The following is a 12,007-nucleotide window of genomic DNA, read 5'->3' on the forward strand; positions in this document are numbered from 1 at the left end:
GAGATGTAAAAAACGATGCCATTTCACCTACTTCAGTGGTTTACTACGAACAAAATTATGCAATGAACTAACTTGTTCGATTACCAAATGTTTATATTGTGTGATATTTTTTAATATTAAAAATAAAGAATTTCTATATTTAAAAAATGTATTAAGTGGGAAAACGTTTTTATAATAATACACTGTATTCTTTATCACAAACTTTTTATGTGGGAAAACTTTTTACCCAGGAAACTTCTTAAGCGGGAAAATAATACATTACAATATATAGAGTTGAAATTGGTTCTTAACAAACCAAACCTAGTACAGGGGAAAAACTTCTTATCTGGTTTCTGCTATATATGAAATGTGCTCTTGGAAGGATTAGAAATGAATAACTATTATGCTTTTCTGAGACTACCACAGAAATCTTCTAAATTCGGGGTTGGTTTAAAATAAAATAATAAAATATAATAATTGTAAAGTAATTTTAGAGTTCGAGGTCTTGTATCCTTTAAAGCACTTGTTGAAAAGACATTAAATTGTGCAATATTCCTGTATGAAGCATTTGTTCAAGATAACCCCAGGGGCTCACATTTGTTGAGTATTGGCTTTGCACACCCAGAGTACTGAGCTGGATATCATCTTTCATCTCTTTCTTGGTGATTCACTTCTACTTCTCTCTCTCTCTCAGGGTAACTTAAATTTTCTTCTTTTTTTTTTTTTTTTTTTGCTGGTGCAGCATAAGCCTCAGGCTTCCTTGCACCTTATGGCTAATAATAATATCCAATGTGTTAGAGCTGCATAGTTTGTGCCACCAGATTTTATTATTATTAGCCATATGGTGCAAGGAAGCCTGAGGCTTATGTTGCACCAGGCAAAAAAAAAATTCTGAATTACTCAGAGAGAGAGAGAAAAGTAGAATACAGCTCAGGACTCTGGGTGTGCCAAGCAGCCCATACTCACCAGATGTGAGCTCCGTGGGATGTAAGTTGACTCTCTGTTAACAATCAATAAAGAGAAAAACAATAATTTAGAACCATAGAAATGATAGAAAAGAATTAGTATTAGTAGTGGCAAATGATGCAGGAAACAAGCTTGGCATCAGTTAACAAAAACAAAACTTGCCCACATCATTTGTTCATCCCTAATAAGTTGGTTAATTCTTTCTTACATTTATTCAAACTATTCACTTCCACAACAGCAGACAAAAGTTTCTTCCAACAGTGACTTCCAAAAGCAAATTCTGCACACCTGTCCTGCAACTCTCCTTTTTCAATTTAATGTATGTCCCCTTACATGAGTTGTCTGAGAAAGAGTAGGGATGCCATTAGAATTGAGTTTTCTTTTTTAATGAAAACTCTGAACATGGAAGGTATTAAAACATGTAGTACTTTGCCATGCATGGCTGGGAAGCCAGAAGATACTTTTTTGACATTACACTTGAATTTCTGTAGATTGTAAATTTTGGAAAATGTGTGTGAAAGCAAGATGTTCCAGAGAACAGAAGAAGAGGGAATAGATGAGGAAACATAAAAGTTGGTTTTGTGAGTTTAGAGTTGGATACTGAAGGAGTTCTGATTAGTTTGGAAGAGAGTGGGAGGATTACAGATGGAAATTCACAGTGCCTATATGAGAATCTATAGAAGCATACAGCAGTAACCAAATGGTTATGAGCTAGAGAATTCCAATACTTTGTATTAGATGGATTGTTAATTAACCTTAATGTCTTCTAAAATTTGTGGAATATTGTTTCCACCCCAAATGTTGGAACAATATTCCATATTATGGTGAATTTGAGATTTGTTCAGAGTGAGTAGTTGTCTAGAGAAAAGTAATGGCAAGTTCAAAAAAGAAAACCTACTTTTTTTTTATGCAGAGGAAGCAATATTTGTGATATGTTTATGCTAAGAGAGAGAGATTGATTAGAAATTGGGATGAATCCCTAATAGAGATTTTGTCTAAAAATCAGAGTGTCATTGAAAAGATGATCATAAGGGTAGTAGACACTTTTTCTGCAAGAAATAACACAGGACTAAGCTTTAGAAGGTGCAAAGTTAAATAAGTTTTCTTTGCATCATTGGACAGCATCATCTATATCACTCACAATGAATAGTTAGATAGAGAAAGCTAGATACCCAATTGCAAAAAAAAAATTGTTAATCCATAATATGGTAATATGGAAACTTCTTTAGAAGGCTTTTATGCCAAACACAATCAAAACCTTGAGAAATGTGTAGTGCAACTGCTTGAGTTTCACCAAACTTTTCCATTGAATTTGTCCCAAGATGAGAAACATGAACTGTCAATCAACACTGACAGAGTCTTTATTGGCAATTGTGGATCAGATGGAGGGTTTCGAAATTATTTGAGTGAAATTTTCCCATTTAGAAAGAGTAGAGGTAAGTGCAATGGGACGATAACTGGAAGAGAGAGGTTGTACTATTTTTAGGAATTGTATTGATGTGAAGAGATTTCCACACAGAAGGAAACCACAGTGGAATAAGAAAGCCTAAAAATGTGACAGAGAAGAGGAGCAAGTTCAGGAAGGAATTCAAGTTTTGAGAGAAATGGCATCAGAACCTGGGGCTTCCTTGGCATTAAGATTGTTCAGAATTCTACTTCTGTCTGAAGTAGCACAGGTAGCACTGAGTGGAGCATATCAGGTATAGTAAGAGAGGATCAGTTTGTTTGGAAGACCTTTATGCCAAACATGATCAAAAACTTAGAATTGAGTAGAGCAACTGCTTGAGTTTCACCAAACTTTTCCATCGAATTTGTTTTTCCTATTTTCTATTTACTATGGAATTTGTTTTTTCTATTTTCTGCTGACCCTCATATGGATGAACTTGTTCATCTGCATGGGGGGGGGGGGAGGTTAGTATAAAATAGAAATGTCAGGTTTTAATGGTGGGGTGTGGATGGACAGAGCTTCTGGCCAGTAGCTTTGTCAGGAGACTAAAACGAGTGACTGCCACGTGCACAAGAATCAAGATTTCTATTCTTAGTCTGTTGAAACTCAAGTTTCGATTGGTTGTTGCAGACTTTTGTGAAGACCAAAAATGAAGCTGCAGATTTGAATTCAAGCCTCCTTATAGCACAGTTATGGAAAACCAAAATTTAGACAACATTACTCTGCATTTTAAAAAAAATTCACTGATGTTTTCTGAGAAAAGGATGTTTTTGAATAATTTTTAATGCCGATTTCAAAAATGACTTCCATTTGTTTCCATTACATGAGAGTTTTTCAAATATCACAAAAGAAAATTTGGTTTTTCACAAATTTTTATTAATTTTGGCAGAATTCGTGCACAAATTCTGTTGATATTCCACCTCCCTTATTGGAATGGCAACATGATGACCGCTTTATTATTATTATTATTATTGCTCTTATAGTATTTCTCCCTGATTGGGAGTTTCACCTCGTGACAGGTATTGCTACCAAGTACGCAGGGTGTTGTTGTTATGTCTGGCGTTACTGTTGGTCAAGGAACTCTCTGACTATCCTACAGGTGTTCAGGATTGCAACTTTCTGGAGTTCCTTATAGGTGTGCGCTGGGAGACCTATTGCTCCTAGGCTGTTATGTAGGGTCTTTGGCACCACACCTGTGGTTGACACAATGATCGGGATGGTCGTTACTTGTTCCATATGCCACATCTCTTTGATCTCCTGTCTTAGGTTTGTGTACTTCCTAGTTTTTCCCCCATGGGTTTTCTGTAGGTTGCCAGTGTTAGGTACTACTATGTCAATCAGATAAGTAGCCTTTTCCTTCTTGTCCACAAGGGTTATGTCCAGTCTGTTGTGCAGAATTGTCCTATCCTTTATTATGACGCAGTCCCAGTACAGCTTGTGGGTTGGGGTCTCTAGTACTGCCTGGGGTTCGTACTTGTAGTACAGTACACTGTCTTCGAACAACTGGTATTTCCTTGCTAGCTTCTGACTCAGTCTGGGTGATCACCTTGCACCCCGCGGCGATGTGTTGGATCGTTTCTGAGGCCAGGTGGCATTGTTGACATGTGTCATTGAACACTCCAGGCTCCCTGGCAATGTATTTTCTATAGTTCCTGGTGTTGATTACCTGGTCTTGGATGGCGAGCATGAATCCTTCAGTCTCGGGGACAAGCATCCCACTTGTGAGCCATGCATTTGGAAACAGTTTTATCTATGTGGGGACCATTGTAGTGTCTGCCATGGGAGTGTCTTCTCTGCTCATCTTTCTAGCTTTGTTTGTACCTCCTGGTTGGGGGGACTCCTCGCTTCAGTTGAGTGGGGTGTACCACTTGTCTGTATTCCTTATGGCCTGGTGGAGTGCTGCTGTGTATTTCTGGAAGTAATCCTTCAGCTTAACTATTGCTGTCTTCTGTTGCTCAATGAGGTCTATCAGGCCCCTTCCTCCTTCTTCCCGGGTATTGTCAGTCTCTCCATGGCAGATTTCGGGTGGTGTTGGCGGTTCTTGGTCATCATTGTCCATGTCTTTCTCATGATATCCTCCAGCTCGGTGTTAGTCCAATCTGTGACCCCAAAGGAGTATGTTAGCACTGGGACTGCATAGGTGTTTATGGCTTTAACTGTGTTCCCTCCATTCAGCTTTGCTTTCAGCAGGCTTCTGAGTCTCTGATGGTATTTTTCAGTCAGTCAGGCCATAATTTCTTTGTGCTGTAACTTGCACATGGAAGACTGCTGCACAAATTGGAGCAGTGTGACATTGGAGGCAAAATTGCTGCTGTGGATAAAGGGGTGGCTGAGGGGGAGAAGACAGAGAGTGGTAATCAATGGACACTGCTCGTCGTGGACTAATGTTATTAGTGGAGTCCCTGAGGGCTCAGTGTTGGGTCCATTATTGTTGGGTCCATATATCCATACTTGAATGGTTTGAGCATGCTCAATGCTGATGGGATTCTTCCTCTCGCTCAGAATAATCACCTGAGAGGGCATAAATTCAAATTGAGGAAAGACAGATGTAGGATAGACATGCGGAAATTTGCCTTTAGCCAGCGGGTGGTTGGTGGAACAGACTTCCATCCCTTGTTGTGGAAGTTGATAGCCTAAATAAGTTTAAGGCTCAGCTGGACAGGTATTCTGAACGAACAGAAGGGTGAAGTAGTGGTTTTTTTTTTTTTTTTGGCTGATGCTGCATAAGCTTGCTTTCTTGCATCAAATGCCTCTACTAATGCTAATGAATCTGCATCATACCCAAATATTTTTAGGCCTCTCCCTCTGCCATGGCTTTGATCTCTTTACCACTCTGTAGTAGTTTCAGTTGACTAATTTTTCCTGACGCAATCTGTGGGTCTTGCATTTGTCTAGACCAAATTCCATCCTAATATCATTGCTGAATTCTTCAGTGATCTGGAGTAGTTGCTGAGGTGTTTCTCGGTTCCTGTGTAGAGCTTGATATCATCCATGTACATCAGGTGGGTGAGGGTGTACAGGTTCTTCTTTCCTTTTTTGAGGTTATATCCATACTTGCTACTGTTGAGAATAGTAGATAGCGGGTTAAGTTCTAGACAGAACCACAATGGGCTCAGAGAATTTCCCTGAAAGATTCCTCTCCTAATGGGGATTGGCCTGGTTGTGATGTTTTCGACCTTAATAGTGATACTCCATTTCCCCATTGTTTCTCCTAGGAAGTTTGTCAATATCAGATTGACTTTGTAGATGTGCAGCACCTCTATTAGCCAGCTATGAGGGACGGAGTCGAAGGCCTTGCGGTAATCGATGTAGGTTGTGTACATGTTGTGCTGTTTCTTGTAAGCTTGCTCCATAACCGCAGCATCTATGGTTAATTGCTTACTGGTGCCTCCATAGTCAGGTGGGAAGGAGCAGTAGTGCGTAGCATACGCTTCTTGATTAGACCCGGGTTTGAGCCCGTCACCACCAAATACGGAGGATGCGGAAAGGTCAGGGAATGACCACCGCATATCCCGGAGCAATATGGCCTTAGTTGCTAATGCTCCTAAAACTCCTTAGTTGCTAATGCTCCTACCATCCAAACTGGAGTCCGCCAAGGGGATGTAGCCTCCCCGTTGCTTTTCAACATCGTGGTCGACGCCATTATGAGGCAAGCATTCAGAAACAGACAGGGCATACAATATGACAAGGATCACTATGTGACTGACCTGATGTTTGCTGATGATAGTGCTATCCTTGCCAGTAACGACGCTGAAGCCACGGAAATCCTCTACGACATTGCCCGCATTGCCCGGCCATACGGTTTGAAGATCAATGCTGGTAAGACAAAGGCCCTTTTAACAGATGGGTCGCAAGCCACCATCTATCTCGAAGGCGTCCAGATCGAGCAAGTGCAGGACTTTAAATACCTTGGGTCGCTGGTCCAGGAGAAGAAAGTTGCATCCACCATGGAAATTCACAGCAGAATTGGACAGGCGGCCACTGCGTTCTCCTCGCTCAAATGGTGTCTGTGGAAGAGGACCAACATTTCCACAAAGACTAAAGTCCGACTCTTCCGGACTTTGATCCTGCCCATTCTTCTTTACGGATCGGAAACATGGATTTGTCTCAAGTTAGATTTGAACAAACTTGAGGTATTCCAAATGCGATGCCTGCGGCAGATCTTGGGCATCTCTCTTCGCGACCGCATCACTAATGATACCATCCGCGCCAGATGCCAACAGCAACCAACCATTGCCGACCAAATCCAGAAGCGAAGGCTCAGATGGTTTGGCCACGTATGTAGAATGGGCACGAACAGAATACCATCCACACTCCTTTGGAGACAACGACCCACCCAATGGAGCATCCAACGGACCGCGCCTAGGAAAACGTGGGCCAAGCAAGTGGAAGATGACTTGAAGAGCCGACGTCTCGATCTTAACCAGGCCAGGACTGAAGCCATGGATCGTAAGGTATGGAAGAACATCACAGAGCAAGTCCGAAACCCTGCGGCACCTACAGCAGCATACTGGTTGCGTGGCCAACCGCCTCCCCCAGCTGCCAGCTAAGGACCAAAGAAGAAGAAGAAGAAGCTTGATTTTTTTTTTTTTTTGATTTGGTAGTTGTTGGCGCATCGGCTTCTGTGGCCATATTGCACCTCCCAAGGTTTTTGCAGTACTTTGATCCAAGCCCGAGGCGGGAATCGAACCCGCGACCTTTGGGTTGCCGATTAGGTACTTTACCCACTCGGCTAGCCCGGTCGGCTGAAGAAGAAGCTCCTAAAAAAAAAAAAAAAAAACCAAAACCAAATTAATTGCTCCTTGCATCCTTTTTGTTGTTCAGCCATTATGTTCTGGCTCTCCAAATGGTCTGATATCTTCCTGGTTATGCAGCTGGTCAGGATCTTGTACATTGTTGGGAGACAGGTGATTGGCCTATATTTTTCTGGGTTTCTTGTATCTTTGTCTTTAGGCTTCATATGTTGATTCCTTGAGTGAGAAACTTCGGGATTGTCTCTGGGTGCCTTATCATTCGGGTGAACTGCTCTGCCAGGTGCCTGTGTGTGTGCAAGTGAGCTTCTTGTACCAGTAGTTGTGGAAATTATCTATTCCTGGAGTTTGCCAGTTGTGAGAGTTCTTGATCGTCTGTTTCACTTCTTCTTCCCGAATCTCCCACCCTATCATTTCTTGTACATCATCGGTTTTCTTGTGTTCTATTTCTTTCCAGGTGGCTCGGCTGTTATGTCTTATTTCCTTGCTCCATATGTTTCCCCAGAACTCCTCAATCGTCTTCTTCTTGGGTGGTCTGTTCCCTTCTTTTCCATCTTCTCTGTGATTCCTGCAGAAGCCTGTTTGGTCTTCATCGAAGATTCGGTTGTTTATTTTCCTCTGGGAGCTCTCTTTGTATTGCCGTAGTCTCTTGCTGAGTGCAAGGAGATTCTGCTATAGTGTGTCCAAGTACTCTCCTATTCTCTGATTCTTTGTGTCATGTTTGCTGCGGACACCCCTCTCTCTTGAGGATGCTCTTCACTTTTCCAATTAATTTCTTACTGCTATTGCTCCGTTGGTCGATTGGCCTATCTTGACTCTTAATTCTTCTATCTTCTGCTGAAGTCTTCTTTCCCAAGCTGGTGGTTCCTTCTGTTTTCGGTTCTTCTGCTGCTGGTCTCTCGCTTCTCTTCCATTAATCCTCATGGCTGCTACTGCAGCACAATACACGGTTGTGTGGATGGCCTCCAGTGTTGCACCATTGCTGTTGAGGTAATGCAGTATTATGTGCCAATTCATTCAGTCCGACTCTCCACAAGGTTCTATTCGGCCTCTGCTTCGGTATCACATGAGTCTTTGTGGGGTCCATTCCTTTGAATTCTGTTAGGGCCGTCTTCCACTCATCCTCTATTCTGGATATCATGATCTCATCTGTTTCCACTTCAGCTGCTGTGGGTTGTATTTCTTCTTGCTTTTCCTCCTCTGGTTCGGTGGTGGTATGTTCTTCCTCCTCAGGTTCCATATTCTTTATCCTTTCTAGTTTATTGCTCACGTCCTGCTTGATTTTTTCCAAGATTGCAGGAGCTATCAGGTTCTTTGTGACGATGGTCCTTCTCTGGTCCGCTATTCGCTTTTCTGGGAATCGTTCCAGCCACTTGGTGTGTAGCCTCACCCTGTAAGTTGTCATATCGGTCTCCAGCTTTGATATTTCGTAGTATGCTTGCATGATGTACATATTCTTTTCGATGCTCCACTTCATGCGTTGGCGTTTTCTCCCTTCCTGGGTAGTCACTAGCACAGTTGCGTAGAAAACACTTCCAGTTGGTGGCGCTGGATGGTCTTGCCCTTCTCTTGTGGTAGCCATACTGGGGATAGTGCCACTTGCCCCACTGTCTTCCTTGGGAGACTGTCTCTGATTTTTTGAACCGACCCCTCTGCGTAAGGCTTGAATGTGAGTGACTTTATCCTGCACCACACTCGATGCAGTATAATTAATATTTCTCTGCGACATCATCCATCTATGGAGGTGGACCTGTTTAGGTTCGGCTTATGTCCAGTGGTAATTCTTGCGAGTGATGCTAGATGGCGCCACAATCTGCCTTAGCCACCACTCCAACCTTGGGATAGGTAGGTCCCTTGGAGCAACTTTCACGATGTTTATTTATTTTATTAATTTTTATTACTATTAATTTATTTATTATATTATTCTAATTTATTACTATTATTATACCGGTCTCCCACCGTGATTGAGCCACGTTTGCTTCTGCCAAGGCTGTACTTGAACCCGGGTCCATCAGGCTGGTAGTCCAGTGTCGTAACCACTGGACCATTGCGCCCATTATTATTATTCAAGGAATCCTGAGGCTTATGCTGCACCAGCCAAAAAAAAAAAATTCCTGAGAGAGAGAGAGAGAGAGAGAGAGTCAAATGGGAATCACCAAGAAAGAGAAGAAAGGTGATATCCAGCTCAGGATCCAAGGTGTACAAAGCCCATACTCACCAGATGTGAGCCCCTGGGGTTATGCAAATCAAAACAGATAAATGGCAACTTAATTATCCTAATATATGCAGACCTGTTTTAACAGATTATTATTATTATGCTATTATTTCTCTGTGATGGGTTCTGGTACTAAGTGCACAACGTGGTTGTTATATATAGCTATTACTATTGGTCGAGGAACTCTGACTATCCTACAGGTATTCAGGATTGTGACTTTATGGAGTTCCTTGTACACATTCTCTGGAAGGCCTATTGCAGCTAGTCTTTTGTGTACGGCATTTGGTACTAGGCTAGTGGTTGACACGGTGATCGGGATTATTATTAGTAGCATACGATGCATGGAAGCAAGCTTATAAAGCATAAGCCAAAAAAAAAACTCTCCATCACTTGTCCACTCCAATCATTTTTCCATGAACTTACTCGACTCGACTGCCCACTTCCACCTAGATGAAAGTTTATTCCTACAGTCAACCACCTACTGGCTGAAGGCAATCATCCTCATATCTATCCTGCAACCATCCTCAATTTGAATTGATGCCCTTCGTGTCACGTGTGTAGTCTGAGCAAGAAGAAGAATGTCATCAGCATTGAGCTTGCTCAATCCATTCAAAGCCTTAAAATCCTCATTCAGATAACACCATGGGTGCCTAGTCTCAAGATGCAGAAATTTTTACAGAACTGAAGCTTGTCTTAGTAAGACCTCCCTTTCATTCTCTTCACTGATCTCTTGCTTCCCTGCACCCGTTTCAGCAGATTACATTCTTCCTAAATTGATACCTCCAGACCTGAATGCATTTCTCAAGAACATGGCCTCATCATTGTCTTATACAACTGGATAATCACTTCCTCTTCCCTTCTAACAAAGTTCCTGATATCCTAGACAAAACTCCATTAGCTGCCCTGGCAGCCATCTGCATTGCTCACAGAACTCCATGTCTGACTACACAATTACCCCAGGTCTTTTTCAATTTCCACTGCTCTGAGCATAGTAAGATACAGTTAGTACATTAATCGGGCATTATTGATACACATATGCAGTACCTTGCATTTATCAATGTCAGATTTCAACTATCATTTCTCTTCCCATCAGCCTAATTTGTTTAGATCTTGTGGCAACAGCTTACCCTAGTTACTTTCTTTAACTACCCTGCTGATTTTTATATCATCTGCAAACTCAGACATTAAGCCTGATATACATTCATTAATATAATTAATAAATATAGAAAACAACGGTGGGCCTAGCACTTAACCCTGGATGAACTGCTAATAACATTAGTTCATAAAGAGCATTGTCCATTGATAACCACTCCTGTCTTCTTCCACTCACTCATCCCTTTATCCAGAGAAGTAACTTACTCTCATTGTCACACTGCTCCAATTTCTACAGCAGTCTTTTATGGGCAACATTATTAAAAGCTTTCCCAAAACACAAGTATATGATGTCAAAGTAATTTTTGCATCCAGTTCCTTTATTACTGCATTAAAATGTCCAATTAGATTGGTCAGACAAGATTGACTCTTAACAAACCCATGTACTACAGTATAAGTTCATTCATGTCTAGCATACTTTACTTTTTAACCAGATTCCATTATTTTCCTTAGAACAAAAGTTAAGCTAACAGATCTGTAATTGCGCATGGCACCCTTTTATCTCCTCGCACTTTGTGAATTGGGGATACATTTGCACATCTCCAGTCCATAGGGACCTTCCCTGAATCCAAAGATGTCGTACTTATGGCTAAGGGTATGCTTATTTTCTCTGTTGCCTGCCTTAATATAATTGGGTAGATCAATAGATCACATCCACCCCAGGTGCCATTTTTATGTTGAGCTTCAATAATTCCTCTTCCACTTTCCTCTCAGATATAACAAAATCATTTAGGTCCTTGTTAGATTCTGATGAACTTCTGGAATTGTCCACAGTAAAGAACGAACTCCTCGTGTGAAAATACCAGTTCAGTTTGTTTAGCAACCTAGATAGGATCATCAACAGTTAAAACATCATCATCAATTTGGACAATGTGATTCAAACCCTCCCTTCTATTATTAATATAAGAAAAGAAGTCTTTGATGCATTCTTTGCAAGAGACTAGTATTCTGCATTAGATTGTCTAACCTCCTTTGTGACTTAATTACAGGCTAATTTATATCTATAATAGGCTTCTGTGTCACCAGATAATTCATATCCATCGCATGCATTTTTCTTTTCAGCTACATGTCTCATCAGTTCATTTAACATCTGTTTAGGTCTAAACCTGGATTGGTATTCTTTAGTTGGTATGCAAAGCCTAGTAGGTGCTACGATTGCTCCTCTGTATGCTTCTCATTTAGCATTAGCAGAGATATATGATGCAAGAAAGCAAGCTTATACATCAGCCAAAAAAAAAAAAAATCCCATTTCACACATCCATATACTCTAAAAGTTTTTCCAATTCTTCTTTGAATTTATTTAAGCTATCAACTTCCACAACAACAGATGTTTGTTCCAGCAATCAACTGCTCGCTGCCTAAAGGCAAATTTCTGCACCGCTATTCTACAACTGTCTTTCCTCAATTTGATTTTATGTCTTCTCAGGTTTGTAATCTGAGGAAGAATCCCATTAGCATTGAGCCTGCTCAAACCATTCATGGCCTACAAGGTCTACA

The 12,007-nt window shown here is 41.2% G+C and overlaps 1 protein-coding gene across 1 annotated transcript in view; it reads left to right on the forward strand.

The window, feature by feature from the left end:
- LOC150085552 (homeobox-containing protein 1-like) overlaps positions 1-12,007 on the forward strand; it is a 425,950-nt gene that overhangs the window by 201,716 nt on the left and 212,227 nt on the right. The gene's annotated exons all lie outside the window — the stretch shown is intronic.

This window comes from Mastigoproctus giganteus, chromosome 5 (assembly GCF_048544385.1).
Source record: "Mastigoproctus giganteus isolate SK-2022 chromosome 5, ASM4854438v1, whole genome shotgun sequence".
Taxonomy (NCBI): Eukaryota; Metazoa; Arthropoda; class Arachnida; order Uropygi; family Thelyphonidae; genus Mastigoproctus; species Mastigoproctus giganteus.